This window comes from Podarcis pityusensis, assembly GCF_964106645.2.
Source record: "Podarcis pityusensis genome assembly, chromosome: 14".
Taxonomy (NCBI): domain Eukaryota; kingdom Metazoa; phylum Chordata; class Lepidosauria; order Squamata; family Lacertidae; genus Podarcis; species Podarcis pityusensis.
The window spans coordinates 31809854-31835420 of record NC_138039.1 but is presented as its reverse complement, the minus strand read 5'-3'; the positions used below and the strand labels follow the sequence as shown (position 1 = coordinate 31835420).

General features: G+C 41.9%; 1 long non-coding RNA gene across 1 annotated transcript; it reads right to left on the bottom strand.

Annotated features, from left to right (window-relative positions):
• Window positions 1–17823: 17823 nt before the first annotated feature.
• LOC308463231 lies at window positions 17824–25209 on the bottom strand. Its single transcript, XR_013979523.1, has 3 exons — window positions 25168–25209; window positions 22325–22371; window positions 17824–17934 (listed from the first exon to the last, which is right to left on the bottom strand). It is a non-coding gene; the product is annotated as an uncharacterized lncRNA (long non-coding RNA).
• Between the last annotated feature and the right edge of the window lie 358 nt (window positions 25210–25567).

Sequence of the window (25567 nt, the reverse complement as noted above, 5' to 3'; positions counted from 1 at the left end):
CAACACCTTTTCAGAATAGCTCACTTTGAAAGTAATACTAAACTTCTTGTACTACAGAAACAAGGGTCTGATGCTTCCTCTGTCCCTCTGCTCCTCAGATGAAATCGTTAGGAGGTGATTGGGAACTTTTAATACAACTAGTGCTGCCCATTTTGTCCAGTCTCTGTGGATCCCTTGATAGTTTAAATGACGGCTTGTTAGCAGGGAGGGAAGAGAAATTAAATTCAGGATGCACTTACAGCTAAATCTACCAATTCCACACTTTCTTAAACAATATGGGAACCAAAAACTATGGATGCACACAGTTCTGGATTTAATACCTATATCTTAGAATGATATTTTTAAAAGTGTGTAATCTGTCTTGAATCACAGCTTGGAAGCAAAATGGAATATAAGTACATAAAATAATATAAAATAATTTTTTTTTAAATGTTAAAAAACTTGACAAAAAGTGTGGTTAATGAAGCAAAATGCTGTTTTTCTTTTTCCACAAGAAATGACCTGCACAAGACCCAAGGTGTCCATACATTGTGACATTTGATTTCCAGAGACTTTCCTAACATGCAGCGCCGATGCAGGAGGATGCTGTTGGGTGATAGGCCCCCTGGGTGGCTAGTTATGAAGTCTGAACTGGCTGCACTTAAGCAAGCATGTTAGAAAGCTCAGTCTTGTAGACACTTTGGCTCCGATTCAGCCTACAATATTTTTAAGTGCCACTGGCTAAAAGTATAGCGGGGGAGGGGAAGGGAACCATATCCTGCCTTTGTCCTTGCAAAACTACCTTGCTAAGGGTGCCGACTAAGTGTGAGCTGCAAGCCCAGATATAAGCTTCAGAAACAACTGGAAAGCCCGTTTTCCTCTAGAATTTACATTCAGAAGACAGATGGATATTAGAGCCATGCAACTTTTTAAAAAACATTTCCTAAAAAGTGACTTTTGTTTTGTTCTTGTTTTTGAAGCCGTGGTTTGGCTGGGAACTGTTTGCTTGTTTAATGCATAAGCAAGAACTTGCCCGTTAGGTTCCTGCAATTTGGGTGGCTTAACATTTGAGGTTTTTGATTAATACTGTCTGTCTTAGGGCTTGACCACAGCTGTCCATGCACTGGTAACCTCATGGTTGGATTACTACAATGCAATCTATGTGGGGTGACCCTTGGGGTTGGTCCAGAGGCTGCAGCTGATGCAGAACTCTGTGGCTTGGTTGCATGTGGGAGCAAACTACCACCAACATGTAACACGCTGGCTGCCAGTCTGCTACTCAGCCAAGTTGAAGGTGTTGATACTAATATAGAAGTCCCTATACAGTTCAGGACCAGGTTACATAAGAGACTGCCTTATCCCTTACATACACAGTAGATTGCTGCAGTCTGTGGGAGAGATTCTCCTGCAAGCTCCAAATATCTCAGAAGTCCTCTCTGTGGTAACCCAGAACAGGGCTTTCAGTGTGGCTGTCACTTTTCTGTGGAGCAGCATTCCTACGACATATAGAATCACAGAATTGGAAGGGATCGCAAGCGTCATCAATGCAGCCCATTGGAATGCAGGAATCTTTTTGCCCAACGTGAGGCTCAAACCCACAACCCTGAGATTAAGAGTCTCTTGCCCTATCATCTGAGCTATCCTGTAGAGTTATGACAGGTTCTCACTACCCACACTTTCCAGAAACAATGGGATACAGATTTAATATGAAAGGCTTTCCCACCAAGAGTGCCCATGTGTTAGGGTTTTAGTCTTGTCTTAAACGTATTTGTTGCTTTTGCATTTTTAACTGTTTTTAATTCTCTTATGGGCCAATCACCCTGATTTAGAAGGTGATCAATTAATAAATAAATGAGGATGATGATATTTATAAAAAAAACCTTCCAAAACCTTATTTATAAAACCTTTCAGAATCTTTTCTATGTCTCATAGACCCCGCTTCTAGTTCTTACATCCTCCACCATGCCAGTTACATGGTGATAAAAAAGGAACCTCGCAGGCAACTGGAGGGTGAGAGGGGGAGAGACACAATATGGTTAGACACAATACCCTGCAGGGCATCTGAGGCTGAATTTGCTGTCAAAATGAGTCTGAGCTTCCATAACTATCTATGTTTTGTGTGGACCTGAAACATAAAATCAGATTCATCTTAATCTTCCAAAACAACAATCTCTCTCTCTGAAGATTGAGACAACAGCATATGAAGACTGAAGGGGGGGGGGGAGGAAGGAGGGAAGGAAAGAAGGAAAGAAGGAAGGAAAGAAAGAAGACAGAGGGAGTATGAAAATCAAGATGGATAAAGTAAGACATCAGACACCTGTACTTAAATGGAACTAAAATGAAGCAGGTGAGCTTGGTGATGCTGAGTGGCAGAGCAGGTTTTACCTGTTGGGACTGTGCCTCAGTAGACAGTCTATATTTGATAACTGATGCTGATCCACCCCTAAAGCTCAGCAGGTCTCGGCACAGCCAGTACTCAGGTGCAGAATCTCTTGAAAGTACCACTCTGATATCCTCAGTGGTAAAATGGGTTGCCCAAGGAACAGTTGTTGTCATCACCACCTGCACACCACTTTCCCACAACATTAACACCCGCATCTTTTATCTGCAGGCCACTTTCCCACAACAAATTGTGCCCAAAAGGCAAGAAAATGATGAGAACATTGATACATTAGAAAAATGCAATAATCATATATATTTGACTGACAACATTTCTATAGGAAAGGATTGCTTAAGTTCAGATCGATTTTGGTGATATAATGCTGATATCACCTCATAAGGCATATGATGTGGTGTTTCCTTTTTGGTCAGAATTTATGTCTTACATCAATTTTGTTTTAGAGTAATCTTTGATATTTGTGGATCTTAAATTTGTGGATCCTGTGATTTTGGGACCCAACAGAATTGGGTTCTGGGATCTCTTATGGTGGTGGAGAGACCGCTATTGCTCGACTGGAACAAGCAATGATAATGACAATTATTCATCATTTGTTTTTTAACCATCATCATTATTTATTATTTCTTTTTCTTGTTAACAATTGCAAATTTTAAAAATTGCAAAAAGTATATAATTTTCATCATATCAAAACAGTTCAGCAGCAATTTCATATCATAAGGATATCATGTTGCATATCCACCTTACATTAACTAAAACAACAATAATTTAAATCAGTAACATTTAAATCAATAACAAAAGATAATGAGAAGAAGAAATAATATTCAACTAAGTCATACTGAGAGTAGACCCAATGAAATTAATGAATAAGTCCATTGCATTCAATGGGCCTACTCTGAGTATGATTAAAATTAGAGATGATGATGATGATAATAATATTTATCCTTGTAATCAAATGAAAGTTGTCAACAATTCTAAATTCTGCAGATTTCGAACGTAGAATTCTGGGGTGGTATTCAACCACATTTTACTCAGAGAAGACCCACTGATAAATAATGAATGTGAAGTTTGGTATATTAATTTCAGCGGATCTACCCTGAGAGAAACTTAACTGAATGCCACCCCAAATTCCAAATTCACATTGAGGTTCTGAATGTACAAGGTTGCCTTCAGGATTTAAGTGGTCTACTCTTGCTGATATGCCATGGCTGATATGGCAGGCATCACATATACACTATCAGAAGCTGTTGGATATGAAATACTATAACACTGCATGTCATCTATCAAATGGCACTAGACAGTTTTCATTTGGCCACAGAAAAACAACAGCATATCAATTAAAACAAGTAGCCATACGAAATACTATTTTGTCTCAACTATCACTATTATTAAGCTGGAAACACCATTATTCCCCAGATGTCAAATACTGTTAAACACAAGCCGTTGAATGTCAAATGCCAAAGTAAAATATTGTGTCTCGATTACAGGTATCAAATGCTCAGTGTTTGCCCATTAAGAATCAGAGTTGGCTTATCAACAATACTGGTGATACTAGTGACCGCTATCAAGGTTGTGTAGTGGGTCTGCTATGAAGGTTAGTCCTAGATGAAGATAACTATTGTTAGTGCAAAGGTGTGTGGCCCCTTAGGAATCGTAAGCAATAACTGATTTATTTCCTTACCTTCAGTCACCTAGTCGAGCACCAGCCCAAGAGTGCTATAGAGTTCAAAGCTATAAATTTCCTTGGTCAGTCTGGGAAAAGGCCAGAATGAGCCTCTTGTCTCATTTTTCTATGCAGACAGATTCTGTAGACACACTTGCTTCAAGAGGGAATTTTCATTCTAACATACCTTTTTTTTCTTCCTTTCCCAGAATCATCTCTCTTCCAACTTGGTTCTCACTAGCAGCCTGTCTTATACAAAAGTTAAGAAGTGCTTGTTTGAAATCCCTCTTCAGCCATTAACTAACTCTGGCTATGATCCTATGCAGTCTTACCTGGGAACAGGGCCAGTTCAACCAGTAGCAGAAAGAGGTACCCACTTCAGGCTGCAGATGCTGGAGAGGCAGTGGTGGAATCCCCTTGCTGTTCTTTTTGAACCCCGCCATTATTCCTCTCTGCTTTAAGTTGTATGTATTATGTGTCCTGTTGTATGCTCCCAGAAGTAGCCTGCCACACCCAAGCACAGTGGAGAACACTGCCCTCTCACCATTTGGAAGAATCATATGGTGGTCTGAGTCATAGGAACATGGGATCTGCCTTATTTGGAGTCATTGGTCTATCTACTGTTGTCTACATTGATGGGCAACAGTTATCAAAAGTTTCAGCAAGTTCCATGCCCTACCTAGAGATGCCAAGGATTGAACTGGGGACCTCTTGCATGCAAGGCAGATGCTCTACCACTTAGCCACAGCCCTTCTGTCTACAAAAACGGGACACAATGGACATGACTGAGCACCAGTGAAGCTGACATGGAGTGGGCTTAGGTTGCTCCATCCATCCCTGCACCTAACCATCATAACCATATGGGAATGACAATGGGAAAATGAGGATTGGCAGGCAAGTGTTCACTGAAAAACAGTGTGCCCAACCCATACCAAACCCCCCCCCCCCGCTTTTGCAGGGAAGGGAAGCTTAGGTGCATTACAGGGCACATTCTCCAGACTCATGTAATGCCATAAGGTATCTGGCTAGCTTCATGCATTGAATTGAGTATACATCCAAAATTATGTCCCAGAATTCTCCGCAAAACATCCTCAGCAGATCACCAGCTGATGTCAAAAGGGTTCCCTGGAGATAGAAGGTTTGGTTAAAAGAAAAAAATTCATGTGAAAATAGGAATAAAGTTTTCTTGCTTTAAAAAGTGATTAGGAGTTCTCATTCAACTGAGACTCACCTTTGTTAAGTTCCAGTGCTAATGGAGCCCATAAGGTGGTACCCTGCCATTATACAATAGCCCGAGAGGAGTTGTTGCACCCCTGGAAAGTGCTTACTGCCTGACAATTGTCTCTCAAAGATCAGTAGGGATGGCATCCTGTGAATCTTAAACAGGCCCCCAGACCACATACCTACCAATCAGCAGTGTAGGTGAGCCAATTGCGCTTAATGCCAAATTCTAGAGAATACACAGGAGAGAAAGGGTGAATCTAGGTTATGCTAAGGGGGAAAAAAGTATTTAATAAGCAAGTTCACCTGGGTTTGAATAGTTTAGAAAAGAGTTTGCAGCTACAGGTAAGAGCAAAGATAGGAAGAGGCTAATTTGCAGGCTTTCGAAAAAGACTTACACAATGATGTAAAATGTAAATGTAAAAAAAAAAAAGGAATGTTCAGGGTAGCTCAGCCTTTCCCAACTTGGAATCCTGCAGATCTTTTGGAAAACAACTCCCATCATCCCCAGCAAATATAGCCATGATGGTTGGGGCTGATGGGACCTAAAGACCAAAACATCTAGAGAAGACCAGGTTGATGAAGGGCAATGCAACTAGATTATTGCACTGGCCCCTGCCTTCACAGCTTCTAACACTGAATTGAGTTCCTTTTCATAGGGAATTCTCATGTGCATTTGGTTTGATTGGTGGGTTTCCTGAATCAGGTATAGCTAGGGATGAGTGAATCAGTCAATTTCAGTTTCTCCCAGTTTCTCATTTTTCCCCCAATCTGAAATGGGAGATGGAGTCTACAATTTCTGGAGGATACTACATTGGCTCTCCCTGGCATAGAATGAGGAAAGCATTCAATATGGTGGCTTAATTTTTTCAAGGCAAATATCATCCTCTCCCCACATGCATTTTTGGGCATAATTTGATTCCCTGGATCTGAGCAAATATTTCTTGCAACACCTCTTCAAAATGCAAAATATTCAGAATCTATTGCTCCAGTGACAATGGTTAAATCCTGTTTTTCAAGTAAGGTCGATTTCACTTTGCCAGCCAAAATTGTCACACCCATTAGCCATGCTCCTGGGCATGTTTGCTACAAATCAGCAAGTGGCACATAACACACCAATAAAAGATTACCTATTGCTTCAGAACAATGGGAGGACATGGATCCTTGGACTGAACTTCCCTCCACCCAAAAGCCAAAAGCTGCATTAGCGAGAACCACGTGATGCTGTTGAAACACTGGAATGAAATTCCAAATGAAGCCCGTTAGTATCTGTAAACCAAAACACACACATACCCCAAACCCACCAAAAACCCACCTAGCATTTCCTTTGCTTTGCTAGCTTGGAAGAAGATGGGCCCGATTTAGAAGATTGCATATTTAAGGTTCTTTTGAGCCTTGTACTGCTATGTTCTGATTAGCCTTTTGAAATTAAATGCTTTCAACATATGTTCATAAAGGAAGTTAATGATGCCATGTGGGTGAAAGAATGGGGAGATGGTATGTGAAGCATTGACTCAGATCTCTCTCTTTCGTGTGTGTGTGTGTGTGTGTATTGCTGCCAAACCATCTTGATGACTCCATATTCCTTGTCCACGGCTCAATGACCCGCAAATCTCCTTTGATAATACCAGGCTGCAGAGAAAAGCAAGCTGAACAGATCAGGAGGAGAGTGTGGGGAAGGGAGGCGGGGTGGGGGGAGAGAGAGAGCCATCACTTTAGCGAGAAGGCCCACAATGAAACTATCATGTGATGAGAATCCTAAGAACATGCAGCAAAAAGGAAAAGAGGGAGGGGAGAGACGGGGGGGGGAAGAAGGGTATTGTGGTGGCGCAGGCTGATAGAGACGTCAGAGCCGCTTCAGTAATCTTACGAAGCCTGGGCCCAGTGTGGGGGCCAACGAGGCCCATATTGAGCCTGGCGTGACGGGAAGGACCACCAAGAGGAGCCTGCGAGGGGGCAGGCGGCTGGACAAATCAAAGCAGAAGAAAGTAATTTTCGATAAATTAAAGAAATCTCCATGGAAATTAGCATGAAACATTTTCTAATCTCCGGCTTTTCACTGCTGACAAGGGTCACTGGTTTAACTTCTCGCTCTTATTTTATTATTCCACAGCTGCATTCCTCTGGGTTTTTTTTTTTTAAGAGACAGACAGACACAGAGAGAATATCCTTCAATTTTCACCACCTCTATTTCCCCCTTCTTCTTCTTCTTCTTCTTCTTCTTCTTCTTCTTCTTCTTCTTCTTCTTCTTCTTCTTCTTTCCACAATGTATCTTCATCTTCTGCTTGAGTTTTGCTTACAGCCCCTTGTTAACTCTTTTGGCATTTCCTGTCTCAGCATTATTCCACTTTAATGCAGTTTAGAAGATGTCCCTCTGGAGTGGCTTGTTGGGAGTAGCCCTTACGTCAAATGGGCTGCTCTTTCGACAGGGATCAAAGCCAAACAGCCGCTCACTGCAAAAAGTCGAAAAACCCAGCAGGCTGTATTATTTAATTTCACTCTCCCTTCCCCAATGTAAAGTTGCTCTGCTTAGTCTCATGTTTGCCTCCGGAACATGCAGAGTGAGATGTGGGAACATGGTGGCACAACATGGTTTGCCAGGAGAGCAGTCTGTGATGCATTCAAATCCTTTCCATCGTTGCATTACTTTTTTGAGACAAATATTTTCTTCTTATCGCTTTCCCTTAACATTAGAATAAGGTTACCAGATTTTTTTCAATGAATCCGGGGACATTTTACAACTTCCTACTAAACAGATGGATTTTGTCAGGGATTTATAAATCCGGGGACTGTCCCTGGGAAACGGGGACGTCTGGTAACCTTACATTAGAAGGAACTTTTGTGGAATTTTTTTTACACCTTCGTTCAAGTACCAGTGGCACATGATGTTAGTTGCATGGTGCTTGGAGCCATATCAGGGGAAATTGTAAATGTAAACCTTGGTGCAGGATCCCTGATTTCCACTTGATTAGCAGCATATGGGAAGGGAATTAAATCTATCAGAAATAGCGCCTCCACCAGGCTGGTAGAGCATCCCTCTACCTGTGTATTATGGTTCACATCTAGGATTTAAAAAAATCCCTGTTGTGGGGACAAGCCTTACAGTTTATGTGTTAAATTGTCAAATGATAGGGCCAACTATCAGATGGGGGCAGGGTTTACACAGGCAAAGCCACCTTAAGCTGGAACACTCAGGGCTAGCAAATCACACATTCTTTCAGTGGGTGCTCAGTGCAAAGCTTGACTTTTCTGCTGTTTTTATTGCAATGCAGTGGTACCTCAGGTAAAGAACTTAATTTGTTCCGGAGGTCCATTCTTAACCCGAAACTGTTCTTAACCTGAGGTACCACTTTAGCTAATGGGGCCTCCTGCTGCCACCATGCAATTTCTGAAGCAAAGTTCTTAACCTGAGGTACTATTTCTGGGTTAGCAGAGTCTGTAACGTGAAGCATCTGTAACCCAAGGTACCACTGTACTGTTCTTTTAGCTTGTATACCACCTTGTGATATTTTATATGAAAGTGTGGTTTGTAAGTCTTTAAATTTGGAAAAGAAAAGAAAAGTAAGAATGCCAAGCCCATTAAAGTGACAGATCCCTGTGATATTTTTGGGGCTTCTAAAAAATTTCTGGCCTTACGCGCTTGTTTTTCTAGTTGGATGGTGTGGGTGCAGGAAAAAGTTTATCAAGGCATGAATCACCTGAGCTGAATTGAAATACGTGTTTGTGGGTAGAGGGGGAAATTACATGAAAAAGATCCTTTGTATGCTAATAAAATGAAATAAATCACATTGTTATCCCCATGTATTTGTGGTGGGTTCACAGAGATGGCTTAAAGGAGGGTTAGATTGATTCATGAAGGACAGCACTCTCTGTGGTTGAAAGCCAGAATGACCAAACAGCAGGGATGAGGACCCTCTCTATCTGTCCTTCAGGACTTTCGCCAGGTCACACACCCTCTTGGCAGCTCTACCTCCCTCAGAAGTGGACATTTTCTGTGGAATTCCTTGCCGCCACCCCCAGCTGAGCCTTGTTTCTTCACTATATGGCTTTTGCTGAATGCTGAAGATTCACCTTTTTGCCCTGGTCTTTGAAACCTGAGATGTGTATTTTCACAGCCCACCCTATTTCTGTGCCTGTAGTCTGTTTGAACTGTTTTTAAATTTTAGATTTAAATTGTTGTAACCCGCTCCGGGACACCTGATGTTGGAGGGCAAGTACAGTAGAACCTCGGTTTTCGAATGTAATCCATTCTGGAAGAGTGTTCGGCTTCCAAAACATTCAGAAACAGAGGATCAAAGGGCTGTCAGCAGTTTCAATGGGGGGGGGGGGAAATGAGAAATGTACCTCAGAAGCCATTCAAGTTCCAAAAAAAGTTTGAAAACGGAAGCATTCAGTTCCAGGTTTCTGGCATTCAGCTTCCGAAATGTTCAGCAGCCGAGACATTCGGAAACCGAGGTTCCACTGTAATAAATTCAATGATGATGATAGTAATAGAGAAATCAGGTCTGGGCTTCCTTTCAAGTGTAATTTTAATTCCTACCAAGTCTGTGGTAGGGTTCTGAAAGTACTTGCACCAGCTAAACAATGGTCCCAATCTGCCATTTGCAATCGCAGAGAGAAAAGCAATCTATTTAGAGTGATCACTGGGATAGTTCCCATCAGTTTCCCTGCTTGTCCGTGCAGTGGGCGTTCACATCTCTCATTTTCCGGAGGAAGACATATGCCCCTGGTGTGAGAAAATACAGATGTTGTGGCATACAGCAGACAACAGTGGTTTATCAAAACTCCACTACTGGCACTGACTGATGTCAGACCAAATCATTCAGGGTTCGGGGGCGAGCGAGGGGATTATTGGGCCATAGTCATGTGCAGTTTGTGTTTTTAAAAGTAATACGTCACCTCGTCTCTTCGTTAGAGGGATTTGGAACCACAGAGAAGACAGCGATGCCTGAGGCTTTTGGTAAAAATCTGAGCAGAACCTAGTCAGTAAGGTACATGACAAGGGAGGTATGAACAGAGACAAATTTCTACACATGTCTGGGAGAAATGTCAACAGGGAAAGGGAGGGAAGGGAAGGGAAGTCTGGCAAAATTGCAGGGAGAACACAGTCTTGCTGGGAAGGGGAGGGGACACTTCTGTGCATGCGATAACAATTTCATTCTGCTTAATTGCAAGAAAACATAATTGACTTACAGTTGTTGCAACAAGGTCCCAACCCTACCACTACCAGCCACCCCCAAATGCCACCATTTAGCACGTACATATTTGCAGGATATGCCTTCCTGGTCATCGGACATTTGGACCCGGCCATCTGTTTGCGGCCATAACTAGAGCTGCCACTGACATGTTGGCTACAGCAAAATTCTTAGGAAATGCCACAGTCCTTCCCAAGGCAGAAATGAGTTCTTTCAAGGGAAGTCAAAAGAGTGGCAATAAGACTTGCAACATTTCTTATGGTTGTCCCATGTACAGCCAATGTATGGCATGCCATTTCTTTGGTGTTTCCCCATTCAGCTTGTCCGTCCCCAATGCAAAAGGGGCATATATGGGCATGGCAAAGGCATGGTCCATGAGGCAGTTGCCTGCTCAACTCAGCTGAGCCTTTTGAACAATGCAGGCAGAGTGGTTTATCAATAAATCCCTCTTCACTGGGAACTATGGAATTGTAGCTCTGTGAGGGGAAGAAGGTGTTTCTCAGCACCCTTAACAGACCACAGTTCCCAGAATTTGGGAGGGAGGGGGAGCCACAAGTGTTTAAAATGATATCAATGTACAGTGGTACCTCGGTTTAAGAACAGTCCTGTTTACGAATGATTCGGTTTATGAACTCCGCAAAACCGAAGTAGTGTCCCGGTTTGTGAAGTTTACCTTGGTCTAAGAACGGAATCCGAACGGTGGAAGGGCACCAGTGGTGGGAGGCCTCATTAGGGAAAGCGCGCCTCGGTTTAAGAATGGTTTTGGTTTAAGAACGGACTTCTGGAATGGATTAAGTTCATAAACAGAGGTACCACTGTATTTAAAATGTATAGTCAGGTGCCTTTTATCATGCTCACTAGACCTTGGTGTTTGGTTTACTACGTTATTTTGAAAAAAGCACACCCACCTTTGGAAACATCAATCTGCAACAAAAATGAAGAAGAATTGGGAATAGCTTCTGAGTTGGTTTCCATTTCCCCCTCATGAAATCACAAAGTTGGTGCTTTTTAAATTTGGCACTTTTTTGTTGTTCCTCTGCATGAGCAGCACAAAAGGTGTTAAATAGCAAAAGCACTTACATCTGAGTAGGGGATTCGAACTTTGGTCACCCAGGTCTTAGTCCAAGACCCTAACAACTACACCACACTTAAATTTTGAGTAATGTGGGAAGGAGAACAACAAATGGTCTTAAAAATAAGCTGCCATTTCATCCTTCTTACATCAAAGAACAGAGCTTTAAATCGTGCCAAATCCCTTCCCCTCATGGCTCCTTATCAACATCTCCTTCCTTTCTCTCGACTGAAATGGGGAGTTTTCAAAATAATAATAATAATAATAATAATAATAATAATAATAATAAAAATAAATCCCCTTATATTAACACTTTGTATTAATTAGTACATACTTCGAGAAAACCTTCACAGCACGTGATTGACTCTTTAGGATGTAAAAAAGAGAATAAAGTTTTTCCACTGGAAGGAAATGATCAAGAATTCTTGATTGGTTGCATTAATATGTGTGTGAGTGTGCGCATGCGCATATGTGTGCGCGTGTGTGTATGTTTTTCCCTCCCCAAGAGACTCGTTATCCAATGATTGAAAAGGGTTGTCTTGCCATCAGACGAGCTTTGGAGAGTTCCAGGTACTCTGTTTCTCCTGGGGCAGAAATTTGTATTAGAGGCTGAATAAAGATGTCTTCGGGAGTATGAAAGAGATCTGACTCACATCTTCAGAGATGGCACTTGTCCCTGCAGCCATACAACTCGACCAGGCTTTGTCATTGATCCTGCGTGCAAAACATGGCTCCGCTTTCCCTGCCACAAGCAGGGAAAATGTCTCCTGCTTTCAAGAGAGGTGCAGTGTAAAAGGCCAGATCTTATATCCAGTCAGGTGGAACCAATTGGTGGTGCAACTGGGGCGGTGGTGGGGGGTGGGGTAGTCTTTTGTATGTGATATCAGTCTCTGAGTTGCCAATTTTTCAGCTGGCCTCTGTAGCTGTGCTTTCAACAGTCCTCTTGTCTGCAGGCATTTACAGGTGATTGCAGTTTCTCTCTAAACTGTGAAAAGCTTAGCTGCTATGGAGGACAGAAGAGTAGGCCAGGATGTGAGTTTTTCGCCCTTTTTCTTTCTGGTCATTTGGAAATCTAACTGCAATTCAGGATATCTTAAAGACCACCCCTGAACCGAGGTGGATTTAGGGGAGTGGGACCAGTTCAGTCACACTGAGTGAAAAGCCTTGGTGGCACCAAAGGAGGCTCTACAACCATTATGTAGAATGGAAGGCAGGGGGCAAACATTGGCATCACACAGGGCACCAGTGAAATCTGAGGCCCCAAGATCCACCACTGACCTGAACCCTTATATCCCATCACTCAGATAATCCAGAGGAACACTCTTAGTTGTCCCATGTGTTACAGACACCTGAGTGGTCTCATCTAAATGTCTGGCATTTAGTGTCACACGGTGGAATAATATTTTAGTGAAGATTCAGCAGACACCCTTGCTTTTGGCTTTCAGGCTTCTCTTGAAGGTCTTTTTGTGCCAGCAGGCCTTTGCAGCTGCTTAATTTCTATATTATGATGATGATTATCATCATTATTTTCTTTTCTTTTGATTAGCCAGTCACTTTAATGATTATATGTACTGTTTTTAATTGTGCTTCATGTCTGAATGTTGTACACTGCCTTGATATTTTATGACAGGGCAGTACAGAGGGAAAGAAGGCATTGTGAAGCTCAGGACACCAATACTTCATGGACTACCCTTCCCCTTATGAACAGCTCCAGAGCCTGCAGTCCCCATCTAAGGCCTTTCTCCATGTGCTGCCTCCACAGGAGATCCAGAGGGTGGGAACACAAGAATGGTTCTTTTTAGTGGTGATTTCCTGCTTCTGGAATTCTCTCCCTAGGGAGACTTGCCTGACACCATCATTACTTATATTTCTTCTCTACCAGGCCTTTGACTTTTAATCATCTGAAGTGTCCTCCAGTGAGTGGGATGTTTTAGTCCTGACTTTTAAAAATATGAGTTTTAGATTTTTTTTCTATGTTTTGTTTTTATGCCGGTTTTAATGTACAGTGGTACCTTGGGTTAAGAACTTATTTGTTCTGGAAGGCTGTTCTTAACCTGAAACTGTTCTTAACCTGAGTCACCACTTTAGCTAATGGGGCCTCCTGCTGCTGCTGCACCATCACCACACAATTTCTGTTCTCATCCTGAAGCAAAGTTCTTAACCCGAGGTACTATTTCTGGGTTAGTGGAGTCTGTAACCTGAAGCGTCTGTAACCTGAGGTACCACTGTATGTGTTAATTATTTTTGTAAGTTGCTTTAAGCTACTTTTGTAAAGTAAATTACTAATAAGTTTAAGAATAAGAATGCGTAATCCTGACTACATCTAGGTACGCAGATGTAAGCTTTGGTTAGCTCAATGAGATTTACTTTCGGAATTGCAACTCAAGTTAGTGTTGATCTTGGAGCCACATCTGTATTTTTTTAAAACCACACCCAGTCATAGAGCAAAGAAGACTTCTGTTCAGTCTTGTTTCCCAAGCTGTTTAATATCTTTATGAAGATGTCTGGTTGATATGCGTAAGTGGCCATTTCACTCTGTACAACTCCTGTTTGTTTAGACACACTTAGCAAAACGTATTGAGCCTCTTCTGCACTGCAAGTTGTTTTATAACCATAATGGCTCCCACCCCCACTTCTCCCCACTAGGAAAGCTGGGTACTATAACTTTATAAAGCAACAAGGATGAGAATGGTACTCACTGCATTTCCCACTTCTTGGTAATCTTCATTGAGAAGAAAGCTTCATCAAACTCTGAGAGCATTAAGATTGCACTCATGGGAGGCAATTTAAGTTTCCCATCCAGAAATGCCACAGGTTTGTAATTTTGCTTGACTTAAAATAGTAGATGTTTTAAAATACAGATAGAAGCACATAGCCTGGCTTGCTTCAGACATAATGCTAAACCATGGTTTATAAAGCTGAGTTAATGTTAAGTATAGTTTAGTTTTATTCCTCCTTAGCTGTGATTAAGGAGCTGTGACCACCCAAAACTACAGAGTTGTGGGTGTAGATAGGCAAAAATTACAAACCACTCTCAAGGCTCACCTGCTCTTCTTGGTGCTTTTAACTGCTCTATGATGCGATAAATCAATATTTAAGGGGATGGTCTGCCAGACACCTTGGCTTTGATTAACCATGGTTAATCTTAGCTATGGTTCCATGTCATGGGTGAACCAGGCCTCTCTCTAGGCTCCCTTCTCAAAAATAACTCTACCAAGATACAAAGTTCTCCAAACTTAAGTGTCCTGTGTCTGGCCTTCTTTGGCTGTATTCAAGTTCACTGACAAAAGGCATAATTCCTTGAGCATTTTTCTGATCATAAATCAGAAAGATAGATGCAGTGAAGGGGAAAAAATACACAGACAAATGAAATGCCATTGGGAAATAAAAATTAGGCCTCGAGTCTATACATAGCACAGGACTGTATGTGTTTATGAGAAGAATTAATTGAAATTATAATTATATTACTTAGCATAGTAGCAAAGCATTTATTACTATGGTGAAAGGTTAGTAGTCAGATTATTATTGTTTTTTTTCTTTTTTGCCTGGCTTGGTTATTTCAGTGTACAGTGTAGGAATTTAGCACTGAAGCTCAAGAATCTTTTTAGAAATGCCTTTAAAATATGTGACCTCCAAGCAGTCGGCTTCCAACTTCTTAGTGGAACAAGTGGTGTCCAGCCACCTGAGACTGAGCAATAACAGGTCTATGACACCCTTTGATGTCTAGGGCTTCATGTGTGCTACAGTGACTGATGCTGACAGGTGTGGTTAGCCTATTGAACCTCATTTGTGATAAGAATCAAGAATTGCAATTATTCACCATGAATGGGGAGGGATTTGCGGGATCAGACCATCAAGTCTGAAATGCTGTTTCCAACAATGGCCAACCTGATGTATCTGAGAATATCACCTCCCCAGTGTCTTGCGTCCACCATTGTACATTCAGAGATATGCTACTTCTGTCCATGGGTGTACTCTAGATGAATGAGATTCTGCTTTGCTCAATTCTTTTTAAAAATTCTAGGGGTAGCCAACATGCTTCCCTCCAAATGCTGTTGGATTACAACTCCCATCAGCCTCAGCCAGCATGGCCATCGAGGAGGGACAATGGATTGTATTCTGTAACATGCTGTTAGCAACTGGCCTCATTGTGTATTCGATTGTCTCATTCTGATGGAGCCTCCCCAATAGTCTTCAAGGGCAGTCCCACATCAAATGCACTGCAGTAATCCAAGTCCCATGTTCTTTCTTTGCCATGTTCAGCAGATGATTGAGAGGCAAATTGCCCCTGTTGCTGTCCATCTCAGAGACTGCCTGTCTTCAGCCTCAGACTTCCACTCGTCAGCTCTGACGGCTGCAGCGTTGTGAGGCAGAATGATAGTGACAGACCACAGGCTTCGACCCGGGGCTGCTGTTGGTGCATACAAATCTCCTTCTGCCTTGGGGAAGTTCCCTAGGTGGACGCCATATTGCCTCAGGCACCCCATCAAGCTTCCACAATGCAGAGGGGCTTGAATGGCTCTAGGCTTCCCTGACAGCAAGACTTCGCTACGGCTGCCAGGGCAAGACTAATGGGGAAGCTGAGGAGCACATGGAAAATATGAGCAGCGCAGCAGAGCTGGAGGGGAGCCTGCTGCCACCTGAATTTCAACTATTGGCAAAGCCATGGGGCAGAGAAAGAAGAAGCTGGGAACATGTTTGCAGGCATACTCTCTCCCCCCATATGATTTGAACCAAGAGAATTGTTTATTTTCAGGCACAGAAACAATGTGTTTAAAGAGCTGAAAGGCAGAGGGAAGTGAATCAAGCTCCAGAACCTCTTCATGATATTCTCCCACTCTTTCAGGACTTCCAGCTTTTGTAGTTAGGGACTCTGAGGAGTGTTCCAGTGGGTTTCACTACACTCCAACAGCAACACGTAAGTACTGGACAACTAAAATGCATGAACCATGCCAGAGATAGAGAATCTGTGGCCTTCTAGATGTTTCTGGAACACAACACAGAAGAATCTAAGAGTAATGTTGGAGTAGGCCACGGGCCCAGCTAGCCCAACAGCCTGTTCCCACGGTGGCCAACCAGAGGCCTATGAGAAGCTGATAAGCAGCACATGAGTGCAACAGCCCTCTCCCCACTTGTGATCCCCAGCAATTGGTATTCAGAGGCAATCTTGTGATAGATAGATAGACTGATGGCCTGATTCAGCACAAGGCAGTTTCCTATGTCCTAATTCAGGCTTCCCTTTGGGAGTTGTGGTCCATAAGAACATAGCAAGAGCCTGCTGGATCAGGCCAAAGGCTCAGTATCCTGTTCTCACAACAGCTAACCAGATGCCTGCAAGCAGAACCTGAACACAACAGCACTCTCTATTGAAAGCTAGTGCGATTCTAGGCTGCATCAAGAGAAGCCTATTGTCCAGATCAAGGGAAGTAATAGCACCACTCTGTTCTACCTTGATCAGACCCTACCTGGTATACTGTGTCCAATTCTGGGAACCACGGTTTAAGAAGGATATTGGCAAGCTGGAATGTGTGCAGCCAATCTGATAGAGGGTCTGCAAACCAAGCCTTGTGGGGAATGGTTAAGGAAGCTGGGTATGTTTAGCCTGGAAAAGAGGAGACTGGGAGGAAATATGAAGGCCATCTTCAAATATCTGAAGAGCTGTCCAAAGGAACATGGGGTTAGCTTGTTTTCTACTGCTCCAGAAGGAAGAACCCAAACCAATGGATTCAAATAACAAGAAAGGAGATTCCAACTAAACATTAGGAATTATTTTCTAATTCTAAGATCTGTTTGACAGTGGAGCAAACTACCTGGGAAGGGGGTAGGCACTCTTTCACTGGAGGTCTTTAAACAGAAGTTGGGTGGCCACCTGTCAGGGATTTCCACATTGCAGGGAGTTGGACTAGATGACCCTTAGGCTCCCTTTCACCACTATAATTCTATGATTTTTATGACTCCCAGGAAATAATGCTGTACAATTCCAATAAAAACAGAAATGGGAGTGAAAATTATTGATGACCACATATTCACCCCCATATCTGGAACAGAAATCAATCCAGAAAATGTCAGCTTTTTTTTTGTTTTCAGACCACAAACACTATGTAACACAAAGGAACGATATAATGATAACGTACTTCCATAAAGTTTCACTGTAACTGACAGTAAGAAGAATAATGTGGTCCCCTCTCCACAAAAAAAGCCAAACTGCAGTGCAACAGAAGCAACGCTGCATGCAAATAATTTTGTGGCAGAGTGGAAATGGATGCCTTCTTTCATTCCAGTTATCAGGTCTTCAAAGACTTCTTGCATTGTTTTCCAAAGAGTCCTTTCCATTCTCCAAAATCTCTTCATACCTTCAAAATGTAGTTATGTATATGTGTATCTGGGATTCCACCCTGAAAGTCCTGCTCTGAAAAAAGTCCAGATTTAATTGTGACTTCCTCCTCCACACTACAACAACAAAGCAAAATCCTGTGTATGCTTAGAATTTTGGGGGTAATTCCTTTTTATAACTCATAACAACAATGCGGATCATTGACCATAATTAAGAGATTGATTGATTGAACTCCTAATGACTACGACAAATATATATATATATTCATTCTCCTTTTATGCAGGCCTGTTTTTACGGGGGTACTTCTATGCCACCTTATGAGTTTTCTTATTTGTAATGAGATTGTTTTTATCGACTGGATTTTATTTGTGCATTTCATTGATATTTGTGAACCACCCAGGGGGCTTTGATTGATGGGAGGGCCGAGGGATTTAATATATAAATGCATGAAGAAGAGGGGAAGTTTTCAGCAAAGAGATCTTTATGTCTGGCCTGCACAACTTGACCCACTGAGCAAAATGCACCTGGCTAACACCGTTATTCCTGCCTACCAACTTCAAAACCAGAGATGTCTTTGTTTATATATGCCTTAGATTCATGTGGGAAAGTGATTTATAAATGTGTGAACAGAAGGGGAGGAATCGGGGAACTGAGAACGAATTCACACACAGAAATGTTCACATATACACAGGCAAGCAGGCAAACCAGCCTCAACACCCTTGCAAGTCCAGGGTTGGGGGCTGGCTAATATCGCAATGGCTCCGCAGACCTTAAGAAAATCAGATTAGAAAGATAGAAGAGCTTCAAGGGTCATTTGATGACTTCAAAACTTGTCAGTGACTTTTCTCCCTTTCATTTTTCCTGGGTCTTCATGACTTTTGACACATATATTTTTGTTGTTTTTATTTTATTTTTTGGACCATGACAAAATTACAGGCACTGCATGCACATCTTGCAGGCCCTGCAGGTCAGGATTTATCTTTGTGGATCAGCTGTATCTGTCTGACACTTCTAGGCCTCCGTTCCGCCAACAATCAGGGAAGATTTTCTGCCACAAGGAACAGCTGCTAAATCTCCTCTTTGCTTTCGCTTCGGCTCAGAGGAACCAGCTCAACATGCAGACACCTTTTTGCCTCTCTCTCTCTCTCTCTCTCTCTCTCTTCCTTCATTTACCCTGCTAAGATTTTGTGTGGTCTTCTTCATAATCCTGTGACTTTTGATTACCCATCGAAGCTGATTTTGTATCAGGTTTGTGAGAGGCAAAAATAAAAAGTGCTTTTGCCAGTTCAGTATCACAGAATGTGAGAACTGCTTCTAGCCCAGGGTTGTTTTTTTTTTACAATAGATATAAAGTGTTGATCTATTGTCAGTTATTCACTGTGCTAATCTTACCAAAATCAGACCCGTCAAAGTTAATGAACATGACTTCCTTTAGGTCATTAATTTCACCGGGTCTACTCTGAGTAAGACTAGCATTGAGTACAACCCCATGAAACCTGAACGATGCCTACAGTATATATGCATAGGTGGCATAACTTGGAGCAGGTAGATTGGGACCTGCTGGTAGATCTTTGAGTGATCTGCTATGGATCAACAAGGTTGTTAAACAAAAGTAACAAGAAAACAAATTCTCCCAGCTAAATTGGACTGTAGAAAAGAAGAAAGCTAACCTAGAATGGAATTGAGTGTGAATGGAGGATTGTGAACTCAGTGCAATTTTGATACTAAAAGCCCTGGGCACAGAATATGTTCAGAGGAACCCCTGATCTGACATTCTGAATGTCTGATTTTTATTTTTTTTTATTTTTTGTAGCTGGCTGTGGCTTGTAGATGTTGGGGTCCTTCGAGTACCCTGATGCTGAGTCCTTCATCTCTTGCTTGTAACCTCATTTCCCTCAATTTCCCTTCTCACTTTCCATAGGCAGACAGGACTCTATTCCCACCCCTCCTTGCTGGGTCCCTGTTTGCCTCAAGAGAAATGTACACCTCTCCTTGCTTTAGCAATTGGTGCAAATGAAACTTGGGAACAAGACTGGATGGGGGAGAATCAGAGACATTCTCTTATTCTACTAAATTAAGAAGTTTTACAGGACTTCCGTGTGGTGGAGAGGATTCCTCCTCCGCCACCCCCGCCCGCTCCTAGCAACTGACAGTGCACTTAACTCCTTAAAAGAGACTGAAATAGCTCTGAGAAAGAGACAGAGGTGACTTTCATCTTGACAAGCCAGATCTCCATAAGCAGACTGTCAAAAAACTAATAGGACGAGAGGGAGGGGGGAGTGGAAGAACCAAGCTAGGATTTATCTTTGATTCCTCCCCCCACTGCTTGAAGGAAATATTCTCTACCTTAAAATTGTCACATTTTGTCATCTTGATAGATCTTAGAGGGACAGAAATCATTACTAAAAAGGGGGAGAAAAGAAAAGAATACATACCAAAATCCCATGAATATTGCTTAGCAGTAATCTGTGTTCTCTGTGCTAGCAGATGGGGGGGCACCAATCCTGCAAGGTGCTCCCAAAATTATCAAGGGGGTAGAGAAGCTCCCCTATGAAGAAAGATTGCAGCGTCTGGGACTTTTTAGTTTAGAGAAAAGGAAAGCAAGAGGCGACTTGATAGAAGTTTGTAAAATTATGCATGGCATGGAGAAAGCAGATAGAGAAAAGTTTTTCTTCCTCTCTCCTAACACCAGAACTCATCCATTGAAGGTGAGTGCTGGAAAATTCAGGACAGATAAATGAAAGAAATTATTCATGCAGAGCAGTTAAACTATGGAACTCATTCCCACAGGAGTTGTGCCATGAGCCTCTGGTTGCCAATGTGAGAATACAATGTTGGACTAGATCAGGCGTAGGCAAACTCGGCCCTCCAGATGTTTTGGGACTACAACTCCCATGATTCCTAGCTAACAGGACCAGTGGTCAGGGATGATGGGAATTGTAGTCCCAAAACATCTGGAGGGCTGAGTTTGCCTATGCCTAGACTAGATGGACCATTGGCCTGATCTAGAACACTCTTCTGTTTTTATGCTGCATTAGTTGAGTGCTTGGAGCTGTAAGACCATATAGGCAATAATAATGAGATACTTGGACCTTCGGCCTGGCCTGTTATAAGACAGCTTCTTATGATCCTAACTTCCTGCACCATGAAATTAACTTGAGAAATTCTCCCCAGCCAAACAGTGTCAGAAGGAAACATGGGACCAAAGGGAAGAAAGAAATAGAGATAAATATTTTCGTCTCTAGTAACACACCAGGACTGTTACTTTGCTAAATAGCACATTTACACCATAACATTTGGATGCCAGCATCCAACGAAATCTTACTAGCCTTGTTGAAACTATTGTTTTTACTTCAAAATCCTTCTTTTCTCGCTATCGCTGCCCCCTTATGCAGGAACCTCCACACTGGCTGTGAATTTTGCCTTGATGCAGAATCCAGCACACTGCTACCATAATCAGAAACTCAAAGGTGTGTTTTCACGGTTGATGCCCAATTCACCTAATATAAATTACCACCATCTCCCCCTACCCCTTCTTGGTAGTCTAATTTCTATAGTCTAGCCTCTAATATTTCCTTTCCCATTGACCAGATTCTGAGTCTACCTGTAAGCAGCTTACACAAAATATAACCCTATTGGGATGGTGGTGGTGGTTTTGTACCAGCTCTCCAGCTCTGGCTAGCTCTCTGCACTGAGGTGCAAATAGCCACATCATTGTTTTCCTTTCAGAAATAGCTGGAGGTGTACCTCTCTCAAAAGACTTTTGGATGCAGCTATCGATGACTGAAATCATTTACGAATGATTTGACATAGCTGCTTATTGTGAATATAGCAGGTTTTTCAAATGGCTATTTTGTTATGTGTATATGTTGCTTATTATGTTACTGTGCTGTAAACTACCCTGTGTGCATTTGGCAAAGGGTGGTATATCAATATCTCAAATAAATCAATATGGGAGAGAGAGAGAGAGAATCTCAGGTGGAAATGCAAGAAGGGGTTTTTAAGAATGTAAGGTGCTTAAAAAAACAACACCTTTTTGTGTTTGCATCTGAGCCATTACCTCTATATCTTTCTTTCCATCAATGCATATGCTTGTATACAACACATACGCATATTCAGGCAACTGGAAGGACAAATGCCTCTTGAAGAGAGCCCCTATTTATTTTAAGTGATCCGGTATGGGAGGCCTTCAGGTGCCACATTTCAAATCACATGAAATTATAACTTTGCAAGAGCTTTCTCCCATGGGCTCAACTACTATTTCTTAAAGGCTTAAAATAGGACACTGGCCAGAGGGGAATTTTCAACTCTCTGAAAGGGATTTTTCCCCCCAGTTATGATGACATATTTGATCTTTTTTTTCCCCCTTCCCTCAAAACATTCCTGGAAAATTTTTATAATTGAAGCAATGTCTATTAAATCAGCAGCCCTTTTCCTCTCATCCCCGCCCCCCGCTTCCTGATACCGTGTTCAGCATTTGAGATTTCTTCATCTTTCAATCTCGGCCAGTCTCTAGAAAACAGAGAAAATGTATTGATTCTGAATAACTTACTCTGTTCTGGTAAAGGCACACACGCACATTTATGTAATTCATACAGAGATGATTTCTCCTTAGGACACTTTCCTAAAAGCTGGCTCACTGATTCTGCATTATCACTGTTTTCAACATTAATTAATCTGCTTTTCAGCTCATCCCAGTTTCAAACAAGATTTTTGGCATCCTCCTTAGTCTGTTTAAAAAATTGCCCAAAGTACCCAACAAAATGTAAAAAAACAAAAAACAACAAAAAGTGGTAGAATTATTTTTTTTTAACAAATTCTAAGGAGCTGTGTTTTTCTCTTGTGACCCAAATCCTATTAAAATGTTGGCTTCTGTAAATATTCCTCAATATTAATATTCTGTCAATATTAACCTGAAGTGAAATCTAGCAGGGTGTAGATTTCACCCTGAGAAGTGGGTTTTCTCCAATCAAAACCCCTTTTGATTCTCTTGAAATTCACCAAGTGCTTATCTGAAAATTATGTTTAAGTGAATATTTTGGAGAGGCGGTGAAGGTTAACACAAACAAAACAAAATTCAAACAAAAGCAGGTGAAACTGTTAAGAGATCAAAACAGTCAGTTTTATAGATATTAAAGGGGGCTGTGAGAATAACAAAATATGTTCATATTTATAAAGAAAATCTAGGTCAGTGTCCCGATTCAATTTACTTGGAAAGACTAGTCTGCAGTTGTGGTCCTACCACCAAAAAGTCCCTGTTTCAGAAAATTGGCGGCACCTGGCCTCTAATATTAGCCCCACCCCCGCATTTCCCTCTTTGAAAAAAGTCCTTTTTCAGGTGTTATAAAACTATAACCATGTTGAAGTTGTTAGACCCACACTTTTTCCATGGTCCAGGTTCCCAGTTATGGGAATGCTTGCATATATATTAAAGTGAACATGTTCACAAGTCGCTTTCAGATCTTCAACCCCCAGCAAGCACAACTCCATATATCTAGCACATTTACAATTTTACCACATCAGAAGGAGGCTGAAATGCCCATTTCCACAGACCAAGGACATCAGTCATACTTCCCAATGCACACAACGGAACCCTCTTTTTCTTTCAAGAAAAAATGCAGTACAGAGTCTTACCTGGATTCAGCAATGATTGTAGATAAAAATGCACACAACAGAAAAAAAATGTGGCATTAAATTACAGGGAATATAATGTATACTTGATGTCCTGAGTACTAAGAGATGCCTAAACACACACACACACCTGAAACTGTTCACAATAGTGAGAAGCAGCGGCAATCCTCAAAAGAGGGATTAGAAAGAACATCAAAAGGCAAGATCTCCAAGCCTCATTCACACACGCATGTACACAAATTTAACTTCTGAGGTACATGTGTGAACTGACCCCATTCAAACGCAAGTGGTAGGAGTGACACAGAGAGACATGAACCATTCTGACTTAGATCTGAGAGAGACCGCTGGTGTTTGCAAGTCGTTCTTTGGCTGCTTTTTTTTTTAAAAAAAAAGAGGAAAGAATTAGAAGTTTACAAAATTTGTGAAGATTCTTTGTGAACTGTAGCAATAAAAATCATAGCCGTAAAGGAGACGAATTTTAACTAGAATATGAACAAAAGCACAATGTTCCGAAAACAGATATCTTGTCCTAAGTGGCAGAAAGGAAAGGGGTGTCTAATAACGAAATGACATTCCTGTTGTTGCTGGATAGGAGTTTCTGTGGAATGAATGAAAACCCAGCTATCATTTGATGATGGGGTAACCTCTCAAGAGCCATAGTGGCTGAATTGAGCTCAGAACCAGTATAGCACTGGATTACAAGTCCTGGAGGCAGATATAACTTTCCATTGCTCTTTATGCTCTGGGTGCATCTGTAAGCATGGTGATGGTCACATGTGATCCAGGAAAACAACCCCATGAAGTGATTTTTTATTATTCTTATTCTTATTCTTATTATCTGATCAGGCACACACTTTCTCCTCATCTCAGTTATGAAATCACCAAAACAGAGATTAACACGACTGCCAAATCTTTAGCTCAGCCGAAAATGGGAAGTACAGTATTGCAAAAAAAATCAGGGAAGTTTTGAGACTCTTCGTCTTTTGTTACTCGTTCCCTTCTTCTGCCGTTGTTGGTTCTGAATACATTCTGCACAAACTCCCGTGTTAATCAGTAGGGAGGGGATGACACTTTGCACCTGCTTAGCAGCATTTTTTTCTTTATCATTGCTTACACATTCCTAGGTTGAGGTGCTGGGGCTAAGCATCAATTGGCCCCGGCTGAAATTATGCCAAGAAAACGCAATTTAAAATAAATCTCTCTGTGCTTGCAAAATGTGGTGTGTGGATTTCACCCCTTCTTTCTGGGAATGATGTGAGGAGATCTCTCTCTCTCCCTCTCTCTCTCTCTCTGTGTGTGCTGGTGAAGGAAATGGCCCTTTATTTTCCCGAAGCCCTAAACCAATTTGCCACGTTGGATTGTGGGAGGTAAACAGTTAAGGCTTCATGAATAAAAGCCTATGTTTCAGATTCTTAGTCTATATATATATATATATATATATATATATATATATAGTGGGGGGGTAAGAATTGTGGGAGGTAAACAGTTAAGGCTTCGTGAATAAAAGCCTATGTTTCAAATTCTTAGTCAATATATATATATAGTAAAAGTAGGAGGTAAGAAGTTTATTCTTTTAAAGAGCCAACTTTTCAGGGTTAAAACCTTAGGAAGTTATGCTGAGGTCGTTGGATCTTATCCCCCCCCCCCCCAAACTCTGAATCATTTCTAAACACATACTTGTAAAATCTTCCTGTGCTCCAGAGGCTAATTTGCAGAAATTCATCCCATTTCATGGCATCAGAAAGAGAGATTTTTGATGACTGCTGAGGCATCGGGGTAAAATAATAATAAAAAAGGCTGTTCACAGAGCTAGGGGGAGGGTCAGAAGGCCAAACCTTGTGGAGAGGGTGTTGAGGGGGCACCGCAGGGTGCTGTTCCAGGGACGCGAGTGTGGAAGGTGGAGGCCCTGGCCTCGCTTGCTACGCAGAGCCCCCAGTGATTCACCCTTGTGACAGAGCCGCAGACAAGGAGGCGGGTTCTGCAGCTCCGAGGCGAGAGCGGTGACCAGAAATCTGGTCTGTGGTCTGAGAGGAGGGCTGGATTGCTCTGGCTGATCCCTTCCAACTCTCGGCATAAA